The sequence below is a fragment of the Bolinopsis microptera genome, chromosome 6 (assembly GCF_026151205.1).
Source record: "Bolinopsis microptera isolate Bmic1 chromosome 6, MBARI_Bmic_1.0, whole genome shotgun sequence".
NCBI classification, from domain to species: Eukaryota; Metazoa; Ctenophora; class Tentaculata; order Lobata; family Bolinopsidae; genus Bolinopsis; species Bolinopsis microptera.
In genome coordinates, this window is record NC_087077.1 from 7,324,706 (window position 1) to 7,336,882 (window position 12,177).

General features: G+C 39.2%; 1 protein-coding gene and 1 non-coding gene across 2 annotated transcripts in view; both read right to left on the bottom strand.

Moving 5' to 3' along the window:
• LOC134816726 (arginine and glutamate-rich protein 1-A-like) overlaps positions 1 to 9,777 on the bottom strand; it is a 1,122,901-nt gene extending 1,113,124 nt beyond the window's left edge. The window contains exon 1 of the mRNA XM_063825707.1: positions 9,700 to 9,777. The gene's annotated coding sequence lies outside the window, so the exon portion shown is untranslated. The remainder of the gene's footprint in view (positions 1 to 9,699) is intronic.
• LOC134817681 (5S ribosomal RNA) lies at positions 4,563 to 4,680 on the bottom strand. The gene has a single exon (XR_010160555.1). It is a non-coding gene; the product is annotated as a 5S ribosomal RNA (ribosomal RNA).
• Positions 9,778 to 12,177: the final 2,400 nt, after the last annotated feature.

The following is a 12,177-nucleotide window of genomic DNA, read 5'->3' on the forward strand; positions in this document are numbered from 1 at the left end:
CGACAGTGAGCCGCGCGTGCCGACTGAAGGATGGTTTTTTAGCGCTAATTTCGGCCAGCACAATTTTCTTCAAACAAATAGATATAGAGTATCCTTCCCGACCTCCAATTGCAACAAAAATTGGTAAGCTTACTCATAAACTTACAAGGAAAGTGTCCGAAAAATTTAAAGCATATCCAACCATCAGACATTATGTTACAGCTAAAAGCAGCGTATTTTGCCCCATTTTTATTACTATATCAACTCCGATATCCACCAAATTTTTTCGGACAGTTGTGAAAGCGCAATTGGAAGGTCGTCGCCAATTTCCAGAATGATCTCATTTAAGGAACTGAAGATAAATCCGAATAATACGACAAAAATGGTCAAATTTGGACGAATTTGGTCAAATTACGCGACTTTTACTGTTTACAGCTACTTTTGCTCCAAAAGCCGCGCACCATCAAATATGGCACCTAGGCGAAACTCACTGATCTTTCCAAAAAGGTACAACAAATTTGGTATTGTGAAAATTCTCACAGTCTCTAGAAAACAGTGGTACAAAATTTTTTTAAATCCAAGCAACTTTATTTTTATCGTGCACCCCCTATAAAAAGAAACCTAGCCAGAGTGGAAGTCGGCGCCCTCATTAAATTTTTGGAGAAAATCGCTCGCGCTCGCCAAAATTTGTTGGACCAGGACGATGTCCTAGTCTGGCAGCTCATTGCGCGTCGCAACGAGCTTCGTTGTTCGTCGACGTGCGACGAGCAACAAGAAAAATTGCGTGGCGCGTCGGGTGGCACATCTTAACGGGTGATACGCGTATAAATTTCGATCGCTGACGTACAGCGAACATCACAGCTGCGAGTGGCGTCAGCTAGTAGTAGTAGGATTTCATCCTACAATGCAAGGCACATCGCGTTCATTTAGCTAACCAGGTGCTTTCGCGCCGCTGCGGGCGCGCTTGTTCCACAAGTCATTTCTGGCGGTCGCACGCTACTGCAAGCGAGAGGGCATAGTTAGAGCAACACATCGCGCCACAAGCCAAATATTTATCAACATCTTGACTAGCTACCGAGCTACGCGGTCCTTTTCCGCATGCGCTCGCGCTGTGCTCAAAAATTGACGTCGTCAATCAATCAACATCAAGATTTTAGTTTTACATTTGACCTTTATGTCAAAAAATCTTTGAATTTTCAATCGGTGGTCGATGTTACCTGAGGACCTCAGGCTTCGTCCTTACTTCGTCACAGGACGATCGGAGCTCGAAGAGCGTAGTGAGTGCTAGCTGGCGTCGTCCTGTGATGGTCGACGTATTTTTGCTTGCTGGGATCCGGCCGAATGACGCCACATGCAACGTGTAGGGTAAAACTAAAAACGCTTCCCTATATGAGATAATACGACAAAAATTGTTTTGGTCACGTGACCAGTCAATGACATTGATATTTCGCTGCGGACGGTTTGGTGGAGGGTTAGGGTCAACGTTTATACATTATAGGGTCAAAGTTAGGACTAGAGTTGTACACTATTGACATTGTGAGGGTAATGGTTAAGGTTATCACTAGCGACCTTTTCATCTGACCACAATATTGCAAAATGCTATGTTGTATGTCACGTGACAAATTTAGCCGAGGGTCGGAAGTCGGAGGTCGGAAGTCAGTGGACTCTGTTGGAGTCCGGCGGACTCCGAGCGGAGTCCGCCGAGCTGGCGGAGTCCGCCAAGCTCCGCCGGACTCCGCCGGATTCAAGTCTGGCGGAGAGGTCCGGCGGAGTCCGCCAAGCACTCCGCCGGAGTCCGCGGCGGACCGGAGTCCGCCTAGTGGCTTAGTCCGCGGCGGACACTCCGCGGAGCCGCCGCGGAGCCGCTCGGAGTCCACGGCGGACTTTAAAGTCCGCTCGGAGTCCGCTCGGCTCCGCTCGGAGTCCGCCAAAATGTACTCGAGTCCAGTGTAAATACATTTTGGCGGAGCACCGCCGGAGTCCGCTCGGAGTCCGGCGGCTCCGCCGCGGACTCTACTCCGCGACGGATAGTGCCCAGAATTGCAGTGATTATTAAGAATATCATTTTATCCTAAGCAATATAGTCTATGTTCAAACGGAAGGAAATATTTCCAAATGTCAGAATAACATTGCTTAGAATAGTATAGATACTAAGTTTTGTCTGAAAAGGGCTTTTTTGTTTCATTCTAAGATCTATCTTAAACATTCTGCTTAAAATTAACTAGAATGTATTTTTAAGTTAACTTGAAGAGTACTGCAAGGTATCCTGGAGTTACCTTGAAAAGTACTACAAGGTATCCTGAAGTTAACTTGAAGAGTACTACAAGGTATCCTGAAGTTAACTTGAAGAGTACTGCAAGGTATCCTGAAGTTAACTTGAAGAGTACTATAACAATGCAATGTATCCTGAAGTTAACTTGAAGAGTATAACTGCAAGCTGCAAGGTATCTTGAAATTAACTTGAAGAGTACTACAATTAGGTATCCTGGAGTTAACTTAAAAGTGATACAAGGTATCCTGAAGTTAACTTAAAAAGCACTACAATGCAATGTATCCTGAAGTTAACTTGAAGAGTATAACTGCAAAGTGCAAGGTATCTTGAAATTAACTTGAAGAGTTCTGCAAGGTATCCTGTAGATAACTCGAAGAGTACTGCAAGCAATCCTGAAGTTAACTTGAAGTGTACTACAAGATATTGTGAAGTTAACTTAAAAAGTACTACAAGGTATCCTGAAGTTAACTTGAAGAGTACTACAAGGTATCCTGGAGTTATCTCGAAGAGTACTACAAGGTTTCCTGAAGTTAACGTGAAGAGTACTACGGGGTCCGGACTCTAGGGCGTAAGACTCTAGGGCGTAGGACTCTAGGGTCTTAGGGTTAGGGTTAGGGTTAGGGTTAGGGTTAGGGTTTGGGTTTGGGTTAGGGTTAGGGTTAGGACAAGGGTTAGGGTTAGGGTTAGGTTGATGGTTAGGGTTAGGGCGCCGCCCTAAAGTCTCACGCCCTAGAGTCTTACGCCCTAGAGTCCCGGACCCGAGTACTACAAGATATCCTGAAGTTAACTTGAAGAGTACTGCAAGGTATCCTGAAGTTAACTTGAAGAGTACTACAAGGTATCCTGGAGTTAACTTAAAAAGTGATACAAGGTATCCTGAAGTTAACTTAAAAAGTACTACAATGCAATGTATCCTGAAGTTAACTTGAAGAGTATAACTGCAAGGTATCTTGAAATTAACTTGAAGAGTACTATAACAAGGTATCCTGAAGTTAACTTGAAGAGTACTACAAGGTATCCTGAAGTTAACTTGAAGAGTACTACAAGGTATCCTGAAGTTAACTTGAAGAGTACTACAAGGTATCCTGAAGTTAACTTTAAAGAGAACTACAAGTTACCTTCAAATTATCCTCTATTATATACTTAATTAATCCTGTAACAACCTCTATGTTGTTGTTGTTGTGGTAGCCTGCACGCAAACTTGGATTAAATTAAGATAAAGCTGATCTGATCCTGAAGTTAACTGACAGAAAGCATGAAGTTGACCTAAAGTTAGATATTTGTCGTCTTCCAATTATATCGGTCCCGATATATTTGAAATTTTATCGCCTCTCGGATTTGCAGTATAACTTGCAAGTTAACTTAAGAATACATTCTAGTTAATTTTAGGATACCTTGTACTTTGTAGTACTCTTCAAGGTAACTCCAGGATACCTTGTAGTACTCTTCAAGTTAACTTCAGGAAACCTTGCAGTACTCTTCAAGTTAACTTCAGGATACCTTGCAGTACTCTTCGAGTTATCTACAGGATACCTTGCAGTACTCTTCAAGTTAACTTCAGGATATCTTGTAGTACTCTTCAAGTTAACTTCAGGATACCTTGTAGTACTATTCAAGTTAACTTCAGAATGTCTTGTAGTATTCTTCAAGGTAACTCCAGGATACCTTGCAGTACTCTTCATGTTAACTTGAGGATACCTTGCAGTACTCTTCAAGTTAACTTCAGGATACCTTGCAGTACTCTTCGAGTTATCTACAGGATACTTTGCAGTACTCTCCAAGTTAACTTCAGGATACCTTGTAGTACTCTTCGAGTTAACTTCAGGATACCTTGCAGTACTCTTCGAGTTATCTACAGGATACTTTGCAGTACTCTCCAAGTTAACTTCAGGATACCTTGTAGTACTCTTCGAGTTAACTTCAGGATACCTTGCAGTACTCTTCGAGTTATCTACAGGATACTTTGCAGCACTCTCCAAGTTAACTTCAGGATACCTTGTAGTACTCTTCAAGTTAACTTCAGGATACCTTGTAGTACTCTTCAAGTTAACTTAAAAATACATTCTAGTTAATTTTAAGCAGAATGTTTAAGATAGATCTTAGAATGAAACAAAAAAGCCCTTTTCAGACAAAACTTAGTAGCTATACTATTCTAAGCAATGTTATTCTGACATTTGGAAATATTTCCTTCCGTTTGAACATAGACTATATTGCTTAGGATAAAATGATATTCTTAATAATCACTGCAATTCTGTAAAAGCCATACACAATTCTTCTGTTCAGTAAGCAATTCTTCGAAAAATATAACAAAAGGATACGGCACCGGGAATTCCCAGGCGGTCACCCATCCAAGTACTAACCCGGCCTGCAGTGCTTAACTTCCCAGATCGAACGAGATGGGGTGTATTCAACCGAGTATGGCCGTATCCAGTGATGTTGAATTTTGCTCCTCTATATATCTTCTCACACAAATTCTTACACTCACACCGACCCTGTATGTGGTTCATCGATTAGTTATTATAAGAACAAGTTGTTAGAATACATTAAATTCCTTTGACAGATAACAATACAATATTTTCCTTATCTTCTAATTAAACTTCGTGATAAGTAAACTGTTAACTTCATGCCAACTCTATATTATACTTCACACTGCACACGGTACACACTACATAGTTAATGGTTGCCTTGTTGTGGAATGTTATAAAAGTATTAATCACCATCAAAAATGTGACTGCTCTGATGAAATTACTCCAATAACCGAAATCACTTATATTCACTGATATTTTTATGTGCCTGTTCTTGTCATACGTTGATTCACGATGTCAATCCTTCGCAGCTCGGTGAGGCACAGTGGTGCATCTCGCCGAGCAACCGAAGGTTGCGAGAAGCATTATTTGATGCGCGCGCGACCCAGTAGTGCATCGCGCTACAAGTCATACGTTGTATGACCCGCCGCGCACGAAGTGCGCGGCTCCCCCTGTAGCGTCGAAACGACCGTGGGGGTCGCAACGTGATACAAGCCTGTTCATAGTAGCTAGATCAGCTAGGTGCGCTGATCTGAGCGCGCTCAAAAAAGCAAATTGGGGACACGTTTTTGTTGTTTTTTGATAGTCGCGAGTAAAATTTACTTTTTAAAAACTTTTGACGAGGTGTTAGAAGCCATCTTAAGGTCTAAAGAGATGAAATCTTGACTAGCACCTACCTGAAAGGCTTTTATCCAACGGGTTTTTCTCAGATTTTTGATATCTCACTTCCTTTTTCCACAGGTGACCGAAACGTACACGTCATTCTGGACTGCATGCGACTACTCTCGTTACTGAAAGAGGTGCTGTGCGACACACGATTATCCTAGGATGATGAGAGTTAGTTTCTGGGAAAGCCCTAACGATGCTTTAAAACGATAGGGGCTGAAAATATTATCAATTATTGAAAACGTGTCCCCAGGACTTCGTGAAGTCGCGAGATTCGATACCCGTAAAATAATTGTCGCAAACTACTAGCAAAAACGTGTCCCCACGCGCCAGGGTGTTAAATATTATTGCAAATTTATTATGCATGCAACGCAAATTGATTTATTATGCCGCGCGTAATGTTTGCGCGATGATACGCATAAAAAGAAGTTTGTCTTTCGCGTTCAAAGTTATCACAATTTGTGACCTGACAGCACGATAAAATGCCAGTCAAACGGTATGCGAGTCTAAGGTTAGAATTTTAAAAACAAAGAGGGAATGGACGTGGTTAATCTTTGAAAAATATCAAAGGTATTTTCCCAAGACAGCTGTAGATATAATAAGCCATGGCTGCTAATCGTAAGCAATGGTCGAGCATTTTCTAGAATAATAAAAACATCCATATCCGGTGCACTGGCCAGGATGACATATACTTCGTGTCTATAAGGTTACAAGCTACAATGACGTAATGCATAGACGTTATGCGTTTCGCAAGGACGGTCACCATTGATCTATAATGACAGAATACAATTTGTTCGCCATTTTCGCTACTGATAGTGATGGTGAATTAGAAAAAATTGCCATTTCATTTTAATGTAATGTTGAAAATAGCTATTTGGAATACAGCCCCAAACTTGAAAAAGATTGCAAGCAGGTTTAAAGATAGGAAAACTAAACTGAAGTGGGGTGGCTACTCAGCAAAGTTATTGTTGGCAAGCAAAGGAAGAGGAGGCTGGGGAGACAATTTGTATGAGATTTAGACTTGATTATTTTGCAGTTTTCTTATTCTACTTTAGCTTACAGTAAATTTATAGTGACAAGAGACAAGAGAGCTGCATCAAACGTATTGCCAGCCAGAGTCTGAAACAGCAAGTATCTTAAATACAGTTTTATTCCAAGAGATCAGAGATTAAAATTTAGTAGTGGGCTTAAACAGCAGGAAACAGCATTGAGAACCTTAAGTTAAATTTCTAATTGCTTAGTTGGGAAATTAGCAGGCCGTTCTAGTCTAGTAGGCCACGCTCTAAGTCTACTGTAATTTACACCTCACATACGATTCCTTTGCTGTAATGATGATTACAGTACTTATCGACTGCAGTAACAAGCCTCGGTGAATGTTTCAACATTTGTATGAAATTTAATGAAACTAGATGAGTAAGAAACTATCGGAAGGTTTATCCAACAATAGCAAGTTAAATAGTTTTTCAAAACCGAGCTTAAGTACTCATAAATTTCACAGCAAAGCGAAATGCAAAGTTAAATGTTGGACGTACGTATTTATATATAAATAAAATTTGACAAGTAGCTTGTTCAGCATGTACATTGTACATTTTCATGTAGGATTGCAGGGTCAGCAGAATTATACTATACAAACATTTTAAAGCTATGGTGTTTAGTGCCCTATTATGGTGTCTACTCATCTATTATTAAATAGCCAAGTATGAAAGGTAACATAATAGCAACATGGTAGTAAATATGATACATAGTTAATTTGTCTTATATTTATCTTATATTCGTCTATTTGAGATGCTCAAACCCCATCTTTACGTACTGCAACAGCTCATAAAATGTGGAATATGACATAAAGGAATAATGCATCTGAGTAGCTAGGGCAAATTTTTTGATTTTGCCATTCACACCCTTTTGTAAAAAGGCAATAATGAAAGGTTACGAATGGACGTTTTTGCAAAAAACGTGGATTTTGGAGATTGCGGTAGGTGGTTTTAGATTTCGTGTTCGTTCGTCACACTTTACCATGGCAAATAGACAACTAGACGCACAAGGGTTGTTTGCGGAGATGTGATGTACATTAAAGACAATAGCCTATAGTCAGCATGCATGCGCGGCACAAGTGTATAAGTATTTCAATGTATTAGGCTATAAGCCCAATTTGTATGTGATACGCGTAGTGAAACATTTTAATTATTATTATCACTTCGAGATGGCCAGGCCTACTCTCATAGCCTCATGGCAATTGATCGGTGTAGTTGGTGTTGTACACACTGCACTGATAACGATATCACGTTGTACGTGTAATGTAAATATAGTGTGGATAAATGCGAATATATATTCTAAATAACTGATAAATGATACGCGTAGTGTACTGAATACTGATGTGTACAATTATAAAACATGAGTATAGTTCACTTTTTGGTTACAATTTCTTGAATTACAGATAAAAGCTAAGTTCTACGGCTATTGAATTGAGTCACAAGTTTTCCCTATTAAAGCGTATAATGTTCGTGTTATGAAGTGAGCTGATTAGAGCTTGTAGTGAATGGAAATCTAGCGTCCGCCACAACGAAACAACGGACGCAATTCTTGTTAGGTCAAGTGTATTTTGATAGTTTAAACACAATGTACTACACAATGTACTATATATACAATGTACTACAATTTGACTCGACCCAAATGTTCTATTAAAACCTACAAAGTGTAAAAATAAACATTCTTTCGAACGCCAAAAAATAACATAATTTTTATCTAATAAGGAGTATTTCTCGAGTAAGTGATGATAGTAAATGATACCAGAAAGAAATATATAAATCGGGCACCTTATGTCTGAGTTGTAATCCCAAACGTTCGGATAGTGGGCCCCAAAAGTAGTATAATTAGCTGCAACTATGACACTATTTGATAAATCCTGTATTGTCGAAGAAAATGTCAATAATGTGAGTTGTGTGAGACGAAATTATTTATAGCTACAGATTGTTGCTTCCAGATGGTGGGCGATAGCTGGTTTCATGGCTCACTAAACAACATTAAATTGTAGCATATCATATTATTCTTAAGAAAGAAGTTTAGAATGACCTAGTGACCTCAGTCTCTACTGATTACAACCAGAAAGAACAGTAATCGTGGAAAACATCCAGAACTTTCCCAGCCGGAGAAACACACTGTGAACATGTCTGAACATGTATGGCGTGCTATTTAGCTTAGATAATAGAGTATCGGTACTTAACAGATCCTTCGGCCATCAAACGTGAACTATGGATAAATAACAATACAAATATGCAATGATAAAACAGTCATTTTAAAGATTCATTGTGACTCTCAGTTTGACCACTACATATTGAGTCAGCAAGCCATAAGCTCAAGCAGTATAATTAGTACATAACAGTGATGATAACAAGCTTCAAAGTACACATGGAAACGTAATTAATCTCGACAGCCAACATACAGTATAACAGAGAGAGGGATAAATCTGTTACACCATTCAATATGGGTAATTAGTAATTACAACTCATAGGTCTGCATAGGCTTATGAGGTTCAAATAAATTCTCTGATGCATAAAAGGTTATACTCAGACTAAACTTATGTAACTTATGTAAATTATGATATTAATTGTGTTAGATGACGTTCTCTAGGATGTATTATCATAATAAGTACAATTGAAAAAAAAGGTATAGAAAAGTTAGGTAAGACTGTCAGATGGATTATGTATGTCAAATAAAAGCCATTATATTGTACAATACAGTTAAGCTTTTATACCTATTTTGAATTCAGTTAATGAACTAATGAACTCTGTTCTCATCAACCATGATTCATGACTTGCTCTTTATCTATAAATTTATTGACTTATTACCTATTACCCTGGCCCTGAACTCTGATTATGCCAATTAGTTTAGTCATTATGCGTATGTAAGTATTTATCCCCAATTGATAATGTACTTCCATATGAATCCCAGCGATAAACATAAGGCTTAATGAATTCCTGTTGTCTCTTTCTGGTAAGCTCCTTCTAATTTGGAAAATATTTCGTTTAGAAATAATGAGACGACCAAATGCAGAACTAATCTATCGAATTATAATTATATCCACATAGACTCCACACTCAAAACAAGATGTGACATCCTCGGGCAAACATCCTCAAATTATTTGTCATTATTGTAACGGTATATTAGAACCAGACAGAAACAAAGTGTGAAGGGCCTGATCGGAACCCCTCGGTTTCAGTTCCTTGTTTGACACTGCCGTACAGCGATTAGGACATTCACCGAGTTCGCCAAGGCTGGGCACATAGCTCACTCCACAAGATGCTCTGTCATATTATAGTGTTGAAAGTATTAAAACTCTAATCCTTCTAATAATGATCCTTCTAATTCTCTGTAGTGTCAGGACTTTGCTCTGGGGTGTTCAGAAGATCTTATGGGCATGTTAACTCCTATAAAAACTCGGCAGTATCCAAGAAGCTCGACCCAGTCCGTGCACCAGTTTGCAGAATACTTATTTCATGATGGTTCATGGTAAGCAGATCATATGAATAGTATCTTGGATGCAATTAGTTACGACTAGCATTAATTAAAATACTGGTATATCCTGCTATGCATACGACCTATATGACCATTTTATAATTTATTCCTCCTCAATTTGTCCCCTCCATATGTAAAAGCCAAAAGGGTAAGGGTAAGGGTAAGGGTAAGGGTAAGGGTAAGGTAATGGTAAGGGTAAGGGTAAGGGTAAGGGTAAGGGTAAGGGTAAGGGTAAGGGTAATGGTAAGGGTAAGGCTAAGGGTAAGGGTAAGGGTAAGGGTAAGGGTAAGGGTAAGGGTAAGGGTAAGGGTAAGGGTATGTGTAAGGGTAAGGGTAAGGGTAAGGGTAAGGGTAAGGGTAAGGGTAAGGGTAAGGGTAAGGGTAAGGGTAAGGGTAAGGGTAAGGGTAAGGGTAAGGGTAAGGGTAAGGGTAAGGGTAAGGGTAAGGGTAAGGGTAAGGGTAAGGGTAAGGGTAAGGGTAAGGGCACAACGTAAGGCTTGAAATCTTCATATAATCATCATAGTTGTAATTGTAACAAAAGCAAAATTTGATCAGTCAAAATTCCTAGCACTATTTTAGGAATTATCTCTGGTGTACGACAGGGTAATGTCAGCTAGTATTCTCATGAACCTCTGATCGAAGAGAATATTGCGTTGAAGATCTACACCAACTCAAAGAAGATCTGATGAGGAGTGGCCACAAGGAAGATATGCTGGAGGAAATGGAACCGAAAGCTGTCCTTCGAGCAATAGAGAACGAACTCTATAGTGACAGCAAGACCCCGAAAGCGAAAACGGACAAGGTTGTTTTCTCGGTCAAGTTCTTCGAGGAAGTGAGTGAGTTCAGAAAACTGAGAGGATCTCTTCGAGAGGACATTGAACACCTCTGTGGAGAGTTGGAATACATGCAGCCACCTCTAGCTTGAAAAATGGGAGGGCTAATGGTCCCGATGAAATACCCAACGAGCTAATTAAGTACTCTAATAGTACAGTTCATGAACATTATGCTGGAATCATCAACAGTTGTTTCGAGACACATACTTTCCCCATTTCCATTGGAGAGGCTACTATAACACCCTTACAGAAGCCTAAAAAACATATTGGTCCTCTGAAGAATTTACGTCCACTCACCTTGTCCAATGCAGCCAGAAAAATTCTGTCTATGGCTACTCTTAAAAGGATAGAAGAAAAAGTGAACGCCTTCACTGGTCCATGGCAGTGTGCATATAAACGTGCTCGTTCTTGTGCTGATATTGTTTAGTGTCAGCGAGTTCTACTGTCAGTTGTCCAAAGGAAGAATTCTCATTATCGCTAATGTCCCCTCCATTATCATTATTGATATCCCACTCAGTTAAACAAAAATTCAGCTAAACAAAAATTCAATTTTATGCCATTTATTACAGAGTAAACAAGTTAACAATAAATCAATTTGATATTTAAAGGAATCCTAATTCAATGTGTAGTATGGTTGTCACTCTTTAAATAGATTAGATATAGGTTGACGGGGCAAAGGAGTGTGCGTGCTGTTCGCTATTGCTCACACCAAACGGCAACCTAGTAAATGTTTTGTATGGACACCGGTCTCCATCACGATACAAAATTAGGATTGTAGAATTTATTGTATAACTTTTAGCGCAGTGAAGGGAGCGGTGTGGTGCATTAATAGAGTGACAGCCTACTGATTTAGAGTTGTTTTTAAGTGAGCATAATGGGTATATTTTTGGACCTAAAGGCTTTACTATGGCAACTTTAAAATTGGTTCTTTTAATCATTTATTAAATATCACTTTAAAAATATATAAATCGGGAATCTGTTCACACTGTGAACCAGTCCTATATAAAAAACCCTCTTAAATTAAATACTAAAAACGTCTCAATAATGGAAATAGTCATACAATTAAGAAATTTACCAAATTCTTAATATCTACCTTAAGAGAAAAATACCTACCTAAGTCAATGTCTACCTGTAATACACTAAATATTAGGTTAAATACATAGGTGGTGGAGTCAGCACACATTTACCAAAATCAAAATTTTTTAATAGGAGGAACCTATGGGCCGAGAACACTTTACACTGGATTAAATTTGTTGAAGGGGATTGTTTTCAAATGACAGCTGCATTATGTCATAATCACTTGAAGTCCATGCTGAATCATTATAAGCATGTTGCAGCTTTAGAAGTGCCTTTTTCAGGCGACTTTTAGCAAGGCTAATCTTGCTGCTGA